Here is a 12,357-nt window from a genome sequence, read left to right as displayed (position 1 = left end):
GCCGCGACTTGCCCAAGGTCACCCGCGCCCCGGCCCCCGGGTTGTGGGGTGGGGGCCGGCGCGGGGCGGTCCCGGGGCGCCGCGCGCGCTGACGCCGGGCCCCGCGATGCGGCGGAGACGGGGCGCGGGGGGAGGCGGCTTCGGCGGGCGTCCTCCTTTTGTGAGAGCGCCGGCGGCGCGGCTTCTCGAAGGTAAACGGCGTTTCCTCTTCCTCCTCGCTGCGTCTCTTCCTTTTATAGTTATTTCTCGCCTGGCAGTCGCCGGGGCTGCTGCTGCTGCTGCTGCTGCTGGGCCGCCGCGGCGGGGGCCGCTCGCAAACCTGTGGCGGTGACGTGAGACCCGCCAACCCGGAAGCGGCGGCGGCGGCACCCGAGGCTCCGAGGCTCCGAGGCTCCGAGGCTCCTGCGCTCCAGCGCCGGCGGCTGCGCTCCCCTCGCCGCTCGCCCGGGCCGCCAGGTACGTGCCCGGGGCTCCTCCGGCGCCGCCGCCCGGGCCGCCCGGCTCGCTTGCGCGCGCCCTGAGAGCCAATCTGCCACCGGGGAGGGCGTGGGGTGCGGGGCGCGCGCGCGGTGGGTGCAGGGGGAGGTGGGAGTGCGATCCGGGCCGCGCCGGGCGCCCTGCGGTTGGAGAGGGGGCGCCGCCGCGGTGGGAGCCCCCGGCGCGTGGGGCGCCCCGAGGATGCGCCTCGGGGGGCAGGGGGCTGGAGGGCGCGAGGGGCGCACGCCGAGGGGCCGCCGCCCGGGTCCGCCCAGCTGTGGGGAGCGCGCGGCTGCGCCCGGAGGGAGGGGTGCCCGGCGTGGCCGCACCCCCGCAGACCCCTCCTGCTAGCCAGGTGCGGGCGCAGGGTCTGACTCCGGGCGCCGTGCACCCCCAACCCCCCAGCTAACTTCGACTGGGGGCTTGGAAGACCAGTCTCTTAGAATTGAGGAACTGGAGGGGGTGAACAGAGTCTCCCTTGGCTTCAAGACTTCCTCGTGGGGTAACCACCCGCCTCTGTTTAAAGAGCACTTCCTCTTTGCCCTTTATCTTTTCGTCGTATTTTTTTCCCATTTTTTTTTTTTTTAATGTAAGTTCAGTGTTAACGAGTGGATGCCCCTGCAGCCTGCACGGCTTCCCTGGGGTTGTGTACACACCCCGTGGGTATGGAACCTTGTGTGTCCTGTGTCGGGGGTGGAAGGAAAGAGGAACCGAGGACTTCCCTTACTGGAGCCCCCGGCGGCGGTCTTTGATCCTCCCCCTGCCGCAGAAATGGAGCCAGAGGGGGAGGGGTTGAGTGGGAAGGAGGCCCCGCCGGGGAGTGTCACGAGGACTTTGCACCTAGGTTTAATTCCTTGCTCTGCCACTTAATAGCTGTGTGACCTTGGGCAAATCGCTTGCCCTCTCTGAGTCTTAGGCGCCTGTCTCTAAAATGGGCTGCTTTGAGTTGGGCCTCGAGAAGAGGAGCGTGTATTTCCTGGCCTGGAGAGGGCGCAGTGATGGGACGTGTCATTGTCAGTCACCTTTAATATCTGCATCCCCACCGCCTAGAAGGGGGGCCTGGGGCACATGGGAGGTGCTCCATAGATACCTGTGAAATGAATAGGTGGGTGGTGAATTTTGACAAGTGAGTGGCTGGGTGTGGTCCCACATTTTGGCTTCCTTGCCCTGTAACATCCATTCGGCGGTCCCCAGAGAGCCACATTTTGCCACCTGGGATATATGTAATCCACCCCCTTCCCAAGGAGGATTAGCTTGTGAAAATATTGACTTCTCATGAAAAGGAGCTTAAACTCTGACTTTGAGCCTCTCCTATTCTTGGAAGATTGCATTTAGTGGAAATGAAAAGGAAGCCTCATTTTGATTCCCACCGCCAGATGACTGGCCGCCGGGGCGGGCTGCCAGGGCTGACAGCTGGGCTGATTTCCCAGGCATTGGGGTTCCTGTAAACAGGAGGAAGCTGGGGAGAGGTGGGTTTTCTCCTAGGTGGGGCATATGCAGAAGTGGTCAGCTGGCCTGAGTTTTCATCCTGGGAGGCGCGTTGTAATTTGCATTATCTGGATCCTTGCTAAACTTCAGGCATGGGGAGGGGTAGAGCGTGTGTGCTGAAGGAGCCCAGGGTGGATTCACCCTCAGGGGTACTTGGAAATGGCCTTCGTATAAAGGCTCACTATGCATTTCCGCAGGTCACTTGGGGAGATTTTCAGGTAATTTTGCCTTCTCTGACAGCCATTCCTTTTCTCCTTTCTCAGCTCTCAAAGGCCTGTGTGCACTTCTCTTAGAATCCTTAGCTGTGCTTTTTTTGTTTTTTTTTTCTCTCACAGCTGGAGGGCAGGAGATGAGCCTGAGTGCTGCTGTTATTTTAAGAGGCAAAAGCAGGCACCTCTGTGTGGCCGGCTGCGGCTTAAGCATATGCACGGATTCATTTTTAAGGCATAGAGTGGCCATAGTTACCTGTGAAGTAGAGATTTTATTCTCATCTTGCGACTTAGAGAAAGTGCAGGACTTGGCCCAAGACCCTCAGCCAATTAAGCAGCAGATTCAAGGTCCTTCCTCTAAACTTCCTACTGCAGAGCTCTCTGGCTTCCCAGTGCACTGTGCTCCCTTCTCAAGGGCCTTTGTGTTTCCCCTGGCACCTGGCAGGCTGTCTGGCATATGCTGGATACTCAGTACATGTTTTTTTTTTTTTTTTTTTTTTGACAGAATGAACAAAAGAGGGATGGTTTGCTCTTTGTGGAGGTACAGTCTGTCTCTACCTCAAGGTCAGCGCACTGGCCTGTAGGTGACCTTTCGCACTTGTTCTCTGGCCATTCCTCCCAAGTGTGTCTTGGTTCCCCATTGTGGAATCCCAGTCTCAGTCAGTTCTTGCTTCAGCACCCAGAGCCTGTGACGGGAGGGACTCCTGAGGGGCACCAGTGCCAGGAGGTTGTGGCCTTAGGCTCATCAGCTCCTTGATGGAAGAGACCACTGTCCTGTGGCTTTGGAGGTCTGGGACTTGGCCGCCAAAGTGGTTTCTCTCTCTCCAGAGAAACCATCTTCCAGCAAGCATTGTGGCGACAGTGTTGTGTCAGTGAAACATCGGATTTAAAATCAGTCCACTTTAGCTATGCCCTGGCCTGAAGCCTTAGGGAGGTCATGGCCTTCTTTTCCTCATGTATAAATAGGCAAAATCATCCCTGCCCCATTCCATCCAGTTCACAGGACTCCTGAACATGAGGGCAGGATCCACATTCACACCTCACTGCCCCCTCTTACTGCCTGTGTGCAGGTCACAAAGTTCCTTCACCTCTCAGAGCCTCAGTGTTCTCATTTGTAAAATGGGACGATCTGTCTGGGGAATGGTTTTGCTCATTGCGGTTGTGTGAGTGATGCTCTCAGCAAAGGCCCCCGTTAAATGGCCATGGTCATCAATGTTTATTATTATCAACAGCAGCAGCAGTAATGATCCCTGTGTACTCAACTAGAGAGAGCGTAAGCGTCTCAAAGGCCAGAGCCATGTCCCTTTTTTAACTTGAATTGGAGCTTCTGGAGAGAGGTAAATTGAGGAAGGGTGGGGAGAAGGGTTGATTTTATTCTTTTTCTCTCCTTCCCTGTCTGGGACACTTGATAAAGGCCTGATGAAGAAAGAATCATGATGATCCTGTTTTTCATCCATCCCTGAGGGTAAGAGGTCTTTTCTCCTCTCTCATAAAGTGAGCTCTTTATGTGCCTGTGGCACTCATTTCATATCTTCTCATAAACTTCGTATCCACTCCTTCCAGATATCACCCAACACTTTGGGAGTTAAGTCTTTGATGGTCTTAAAAAGGGTGATTGGCCTCACCAGGTTGAAGGGAAGATAATAGCTTTGTAGCCAAGGATGCATGAGGTTAACAGCAACTGTATTTTCCTCTCATCCTTTTTTTGCTTCAGAGGCAGCATGGGTATGGGTTTGGGGGCCAGACTGTCTGGGTTTCCATCCTGCTTGTGCTGCCTATGAGCTCCGTGGCTTCCTCTCTCTGGGTCTTCTTCATCTTTCAAATGAAGAATAGTGTTTGCTTCCTGGAAAGGTGGTTGTGAAGGTCAGCACAGAGGTGGTCTGGGGAGCCTTCCAGCCCAGTGTGCGGCACATAGACGGTGCTCAGCAAATGTCAGTTACTTTCCTGCCACCCCTGGGCTATTTCTGTCCTGGCCCCAGTCCCGTCGTCCTGTCCCTCTGTTAACAGGGCTCCAATTCCCACTGAGGATCAAGCCCTTGGATGACAGCTTCATCCTAGATTCAAGTTCAAGTCTCCATGCTTTCCCAAACCACTTGTTGACTGGCCCCAGTATGGTGCTTCCACTGTGAATGGAGAGATCCTTGTACCAGAGCCTATCGAGGAGAGTAACCTGGGGAGTCACTGAGTTTACGTTTTGTCCCGTTGATTTTTTTCCCTCTCCTTTGCAGAGACTTACTAGCTGCCATCTGCTCCGAGGGAAGGAGACATCATGTTCATAAATACATAAATAATCGAAGTTGACGAGGAGATTTGTTTAAAGAAGTGATGCTGAGAATGATTTTTATAAATATTTAAGATAATCTGAAGCCATTAGAGGAATCGCAGGGTTTATTAAAAAAAAAAAAAACTGAAAGCATGTTTTGGAAGGGTTCCTTTTCCTTCCAAGTTGAATAAATGTCAAGAGTAGTGGACGCAGGGCCTGCGAGGGGCAGGTGGCCTGCCGGTCTGTTTGTCTCTGCTGTTGGCAGTCATCCATTTATGGGGGCTGATGGATGGGGAACACGAGGGTAGCCAGAGCCACAGGACTGAAGGGGAGTGCCCTGAACATTTTGAAGCTGCCTGGGCTTCCTTGAGACTCAGAGAGCCAGTGGGTCACACATGCCAGGAGTCACCCTGGGGGGGCGGGGGCTGTACATTTCAGATGCTGCTTCTAGAATCATAGTCAGTGGCAGGCTTCTAGAAGGTTCCTAAGGTGAATGTTTTTTGCTTAATGACAGGCTACATTTTAGTGAGCCCTACTGAGGCCCGCAAGTCAAGAGGCAGCTGGGTGGTCAAATCGAGGGATGTGGGATAGGGCATGTCAGAACCGGGGGACACCTTGCAACACTTCCCAAACTGGCGTGTGCCCCCGGATCCCTTAGGGATTCCCTTGCAGATTCTGAGTCACAGGCTGGGGTGGGCGGAAGGCCTGCATTTCTAACACCTCCCCATGTGATGCTCTGGGTTGTGGACTACACTTTTGAGTAGGAAGAGCTTGGAGGTCCCCACCTGCCTCATTCATTTGGGACCCCAGCTGGCACTGAGGATGTGAATCAGAATATAGTCCCGGAGGCTCCTGGCAGCTGATGGCTTAGTTAGCAGAGGAGACAGACATGCCCCAAATCACACGATACGTAGACAGTGGGGACTGAAGGAGGGTGGAGAAGAGACCCCTCCACCCACCCAGAGGTTCTCCGTAGCCCAGCAGGGCCCGGGTGCTCTGGGCAGTCCAGGTGGGGTGGGAGAGGGAGGGAAGGGAGGGAAGCAGGGGGTGTGTGCCAGGCCTTCACCCGTGATAAGGTCTGGAAGGACTGAGCAGGAGCCTCTTGCTCAGAGCAGGCTTCAGTTCCAGGCACGTGGGTGAAGAGGGAAGTTCCAAAGATGTTCTTCTGGCTTCACAAAGAAAACTCACAAGTAATTCTGTCTTTGAGGAAACAGAGGTGTCTGTTAAATATTAATATACCATGGCAGCAAATTATTAAGCAAGACAACCAGGGAATCATCCCTGAAGTCAGGGAGTCTTAGAAGACTCTTTTGAAAGAAGTAGAATTTAGGAGGACAGTTTCCTAAGCAGTTTCATCTCTGCGGAGATGTGGAACATTTCATCCTCCTTATTTTGAGTAGTTTGGAAGGTCTGAAGTTTTCAAAGCTTCCACCAGTGAACAAAGATAGTTTAAAGAGTAGTCTGGAGGAGCTCAAAACTTGTCATTTGTAAAGGAAAAGGGCAGAATAGGAGTCAGGGGCATATACAGCATTGCCACCTGCATGTGCATTTTCTTATTTAGTCCTCACAGATGACGAGATGGGTGTTATCATTATCCCCACACTGTGCAGGAGGAAACTGAGGCTCAGAGAAGTCCGTGACTTGTCCAAGATCACACAACAGGAGGTCAAGGGCTGCACTTGTGAAGATGGGGACTGGGGCTTCCATGGAGTGTGCTGAGACTCCAAGGTCAGAGTCTCCCAGGTTCTACTGTGGACTCTGCTGAGTAGCTGTAGGAGCTACCTGTTGCTGCTATAACAAATTAGCATAAATGCAGTGGCTTAAAACAACACACATTTATTATCTTACAGTTCTGGAGGTCAGAAGTCCGAAACGGAGTCACTGGGCTAAGATCAAGGTGTGAGTAGGGTTGCATTCCTTCTGGATAGGGGCAATCTGTTCCCTTGCCTCTTCCAGCTCCTAGAAGCTGCCTGCATTCCTTGGCTTGTGGCCCCTTCCTCCATCTTCAGAGACAGCAGTGTAGCGTCTTGCAATCTCTGTCTGACTCTGACATTTCTACCTCCCTCTTTCACTAATGGGGTCTCTTTTGATTACATTGGGCCCATGTGGATAATCCAAGATAATCTCAAGATCCCTAACTTAATCATATCTGCAAATTCTCTTTGCCCTGTAAGGTAACATATATCTGCCGATTCTGGGGATTAGGATGTGACACTTGGAGGGCCACTCTTTTTTTTTTTTTTTTTCTGCCCCGTACTCTTAATTGAACAGATGAGGGAACTGGGATCCAGAGGGGGAAGCATTTTGCCCAAGAGGCAAAGTCAGGACCAGAACCCAGGTCTTCTGGCTCCCAAACCGAGCTTATCACACGGCTCCAGAGTGTCTTTCTGCGAGCGCCTCAGGGCCGCCTTAGTGCAAGGCTCTGAGGCCAAGGAGATGCTGGGGGCTGGACGTCCTCCAGCGCAGAAGGTACCTCTGCCCCTGACCTTCCTTTGGCAGGGGACTGAGCCCTTAAACCCACAGTGAACAAGAAGGCCCGACGCGGGAAAAGTGATGGCTTTGAAGCCGTGCACCCCGCCAGGCTCCTGGTCTCCTCTCCCTTATCCCAGTCAGCACCCTCACGTGAGCGGGGGAGGGCAGTGGTGCAGCCATGCGGAGGGGCTGAGGATGGGAAGAGGCCTGGGCAACAGGAGGAAGAACAGCTCCATCCTTGACTCATTCGCTTCGTGGAGTCTCCTGGGACCGGCTCTGTCCGGCGGCTGGGGGCTCTGTGGAGTGTTACCCCAGTGCCCACTCAGCAGATACTGTTGTACTGCGGAGCCGGAGGCGTCCTGGCGCTACTGCTCAGTAGCTGTGTAACCTTGGGCGAATCGCAGGGCCTTGCTGAGCCAGAACCATCTCGGACAGAGCTGGGCTAATAACACCTGCCTCTCTGGATTGTCTGGAGGACTGAATGAGGTAATGTGTGCTCTAGTTGCTAACCTAGCCCCTTTGTAGAAACACTCCAAAAAGACACCCCCTGGGCTTCCCTGGTGGTGCAGTGGTCGAGAGTCTGCCTGCCGATGCAGGGGACACGGGTTCGTGCCCTGGTCCGGGAGGATCCCACATGCCGCGGAGCGGCTGGGCCCGTGAGCCATGGCCGCTGAGCCTGCGCGTCTGGAGCCTGTGCTCTGCAACGGGAGAGGCCACAGCAGTGAGAGGCCCGCGTACGGCAAAAAAACAAAAACAAAAACGAAAAGAAACCCCCTCACCACGAAGACATAGTCACCGCTGGGTGGGGACGGATTTGTCCAGTGCTGATTTCAGGCCAGGGCTGTATCCTTCTGGCAGTGACACGGGAAAAGGATTTGATGGGAGGGTAGGTATGTCTGTAAGGTAATTGCAAACTGCTGCAGTGCTTTTATGCAAAACTGAACGCTGGGGTTGGCCCCCCTGGGGTTCTCCTTTGAAAGGGACCTGGTACCTCCTGGTTCACACATGACTCCCTAACTGTGGAGTCTTCTGCAGCTTGCCTAACCTCCCCCGGCATCCCAGTGCCTGTTTTGCAGCTTGTTGTGGCTCTGAAGTCGGAAACGGGCGCAGTCGGCCTGGCGTAGGGCCTGGCCTCTCACAGGTGCTCAGTACTTCGAGGCCCCTGTCTCCTCAGCCTCAGGGTCTGGGACTCTGGGAGGAGTCCCAGGGGAGGGGAGGCCTTTACTGCCGGTTTGTGTGCTGGCCTCTGGCCCCAGCTTCGCTCAAAACCAGAGGTGCAGTAGAATACAGAAGGTAGCCAGGAAGTGAAACTCAGCCAGAAAAACCCTAAGCTGTCTGCTCTGCTCCCCTGAACTGATACAGTGAATGTGTAGTGCCCCAAGCTCTGGAGTCACTGGAGACCGGCCAGTGCGGGCATTCAGGTCCCGCAGGCTGCAAACGAAAGCTGAGGGGTATTTCACAGTCCTTTCCAAACACGCTTTCGTAGCCGTCAAGTTTTCAGTTCATTGTGGAGAAAGTAGGTCCATCCTGCTATTCAGACACAGACGATGAGTGAGTACCTACTACGCGCTGGGCCCGGTGATGGGTCCTTGAGGGGCATAAATACTGTGTGACCCCTGACACCCCACACACGTCCCTAAGGGCCTGAGCAGCTTAAGAAGGAAGAATTTGGATTTGTTTCCTTGGGCTCAGCCAAGCGCAGCCCCTCCAAGCCTATCCTGTCCCTCAGGAATTGGAGAAGTGCTCTAGCAAGCTTTGGAGATAGGACAGTAGGGAGAGTCACCGGGCACCAGAGGACAGGGCGGCAGGGTGATGGAAGGGGATGGGGGCAGGGGAGCAGGAGCTGGGGAGCGAGACAGCATATCTGACACTTTGTGTCGCATTTATGACCCAGCCAAAGGCCTCCCTAATAAGAAGGCTCCTGTAAATGTCACATTGTGGGTTTTTGTGATTTTGGTTTTTTTGGGTTCTTTCGTCTACCTTATTATAGTAATAACTTTCTCTTATCGAGCATGGACAATGTGTACTTTGCAGATGGTATTTCTTACCTCACAGTAACTCTGTGAGGCAAGTTATATTATCCCCACCTTATAGATGAGGAAACAGAGAACACTTAGAGGCTATTAAAAAGCAGAGCTGTAATGCAAAGTGCTGCACCAGCTTCAACACCTACCTATTGTTTTTACTTCTGAGTGTACTTCAAACATAACTCGAAAAATCTCTGAAGAGAGTTGTCTACCAAGGAGCAGACACAGCTGCTGCTGGACGATGCTAGATGTTGCTAGAAGACGGTGGTGGTTTTCTAAGTGGGCATCTCATTGTCATAGGCACCTTGGCAACCATCACTGCCGAGAGCCACCTACTGTGAACTTGTCAGCCCAGGAAGTTCCGAATTTATAAATGACTCTTGTAAGTAGATTACTTGGGCTAATTTGAGTGGTGAGGTTTTTGGTAAATTCAGTGTGAAACTGACTGGTGCTATTAATACACCTCTTGATGCTTTGGTGTTGGGACGTGTAGCTCATGCATCGTCTGCATTACTCTGTCTGCATGCTCCCCCAGCGAGGCAAAGTTCTGGGGGAAGGAAGTGTGCTCTGGGTTCATGCTTTGGGGTGGATGGTTGAATTGGGCAGGAAAATCCCAGTGTTTGGGCATTGGTCACTGTAGACTTGAGAAAATAAGGTGGATACAGGATGAATCGCTGGGCTTGTAGTGTTTCCCCCATCCATTTTCAGTGTGTGAATTTACCAGAATATTCTATGTGTGTGTTTCCTCTTGCCCAGTATTTCTTTTATCTGACCATGACTTGCGTATGTTTAAGCTTCCTGGGTGGGAGGGTCAAGAATCCACATTTTTAATAAGCATTCGAATGATTCTGACGCATCGGTCCCCGCCACCCAGTTAGAGGAACCCCATGTAGCATAATCTTTTACCTGTGTACCACCTGTTTCTAACTGCTGAGGGTGGGGCAGTTGGTATAAGATGGAAAGGACATTGAAGATCACCTAGTCCCATCCTTCTCAGCCTTTTTCAGGCCACAGCCCGCTCAGGAAACAGAAGTTATAAGGTGTGGGTTGGGGAATGGGCAGTAAAAGAGGAAGCATCTCTCGGCTGGAGATGACTGACCCTGGGGCCACCCACCCAAAGTGCTGAGGAGGTCAGTATCTCAACACAGTGTAATCTCATCTAGGAATCCCCCTTGGGAAGCTCTGATTCTCATCCAAGCTTGGAACGTGTTCACACAGCCCATGGAAGCCCAGAGAGGTGATGTGAGTTGCCCAGAGTCACGCAGGAACTTGAAAGTCATCTAGGTCACTCACTGAAAGAATGATCAGACCAGGGAGGTAAAAGCCCTACTAAGGACCACACAGCCACCTCGTGGCCCAGCGAGGAGTTGTCGTGACCAGACAGCCTGTCCGTGGCAGGCGGATTGCCGAGCCATGGTGGCCTCCCCAGCGCTCACCAGGCTTGGAGGTCTGGTTTCCTGTTCTAATCCGAAACTGATTTTCTGCTAGTTCCTGACAGACAGACACATCCCTCAAGACCTAAAAGCACCAAAGGAGAAGAAACCTTACACAGGGGACACATCTCAATCGTGAAGTCCGGAAGTCAGCTCAGCAGGCAGAACTGCATGGTTCTGACAGTCTCCTAATTTGCCCCTGAAGGATCGTTTGTGCACACGTGATTTTGTGTATGTGATGCTGTGCAGTAACACGTGTGCGTAAATGTATAGCACAAAGAGTAGTGTACAGTATACAATAAAGTACAATGTACAATATCCAAAAAAGAAATTCAATTAAATACAAGAGACAAAGTACACTTTTATTATTTAAATTTAAAAAAAAAAGCATTTGGCCCTTTAAGTATAGCTGAATATAGCTAAGTTAAATGAGCATGAGATACAGTTCCATTGTATGTTGTGATACATTGAGGACATCTTGAGAATGTGTAGTTGTCCTGACCCGGTGGCGTGCCATATGTTACACGTGTGTGTATAATTACTTCAGGGGTCTCTTCTGCTTGAGTGTGATTAACTTTGGAGAGTTTTGGGGGGTCCAGCTCCAGTGTGGGAGACCTAGTAGACTGGAAGGACACAGCCTCTCCTGGCCTAGTGAGGCCCGACTCCGTTTTTTGAATAAAAGCAGTCTCTGATCACAGCAGCTCCTAGATTTAGGACTGTCCTTGTTCCTGCACACCTCACATCTGTGGTTGAATGCCCCATTCTGGAGTTGATCTGAAAGGGCCTCCTGGGCCCATGGGGGACTCCAGTCTTTAGAGATGACCCCAGCTCCCTGAGGCCCTCCTCCCCCTGACCCCAACACCCCCAGTGGAACTGTCTGTTTCCCCAAGCAGTGTTTCTCAAAGTTTCAGTGGTGAAATGCAGAGGAAGTGTAGAAAAATGAATTTGCATACTTCTGACTTCACCCTGGCCCTCTCCCTCTCGGCAGTAAATGAGGAATAGGTGAGCTGTGACCTTTTGAATGTCCCCCACCCATTCCCCCAGGGACCCCCTCCCCCATGATCATGGCTGAGAATGTGATTGGAAAATGCTTCTCTCCAGCTAACCCGATCTTTGTCTCAAGACCTTGGACATTTAAAACCCGAAGAAAAGGAACCTGATCTTTTGTTCCCGATCATGTTAAGTGGGGCAGGAGGGAGTGTTTGATTCCGCCTTGGAGCGTATTCTCCTACGCATTATGGAGCTGCCACTCAGCAGCAGGGATTGAAGAGCACCTGAGATGCACCTGCTGATGTGCAGAGACTGGAATGTTCTCTAAGAGCTCACTCAAGAGAAAATCCATCCGGTGCCCCGTCCTCCCCCCAGGATGCCTGTGAACCGTGTCATCCTGGGAAGGCACCTGTATCTTCTTGCTGGTGGCCAGCTGGGTCCTTGATCAACCCTTCTGGGCAATCATGGCAATTTATATCAAGAGCCATGAAGATCTTTGTAACCTTTGACCCAGTGACCCCACTTCTGGGAAGCTGTCATAAGGAAACAATAAAAAATCTAGACAAAATGTTGCACAGAGATCTTCAACTCAGCTTTTTTGACAATAACAAAATAAGTTGGAAATAACCTAAGCGTTTGACCATAACTAAAGACCTGAATCAGTTCTGCTGTAGCCACTCAAGGTGAAGGCCCAGGGAGGCTGGGCGAAACTGAGCAAAGCAGTCGTATATAGGAAAAAAGACTGGAAGGAAATACACTCCAAAATGGTGTCAGAGGTAGTGGAAGGCGGATAAGAATCTGGACGAATTTCTTTTCCTCTCTCTCATGGACACATTTTCTGTAATGTGGTGGCTATGTTACTTTTATGGGAAGAAAACCTCTTTTCTGTCTCTTCTTCTAAGAAACTGAGAACTCTGCTGTTTCCAGGGAAAGCAAGAAAACCAAAGTGGAGATCCCTTCCTACACGGCGCATAACAAAACAGACCAGCTCCTGAAGC

At 52.2% G+C, this 12,357-nt stretch overlaps 1 protein-coding gene across 1 annotated transcript in view; it reads left to right on the top strand.

Moving 5' to 3' along the window:
- Window positions 1-338: 338 nt before the first annotated feature.
- CYRIB (CYFIP related Rac1 interactor B) overlaps window positions 339-12,357 on the top strand; it is a 156,548-nt gene continuing 144,529 nt past the window's right edge. The window contains exon 1 of the mRNA XM_007447984.1: window positions 339-456. The gene's annotated coding sequence lies outside the window, so the exon portion shown is untranslated. The remainder of the gene's footprint in view (window positions 457-12,357) is intronic.

This window comes from Lipotes vexillifer, unplaced genomic scaffold (genome assembly GCF_000442215.2).
Source record: "Lipotes vexillifer unplaced genomic scaffold, Lipotes_vexillifer_v1.1 scaffold796, whole genome shotgun sequence".
In the NCBI taxonomy this organism is placed as follows: Eukaryota; Metazoa; Chordata; class Mammalia; order Artiodactyla; family Lipotidae; genus Lipotes; species Lipotes vexillifer.
Note: the sequence above shows the minus strand (reverse complement) of the source record. Positions and strands in the feature narration are given on the sequence as shown.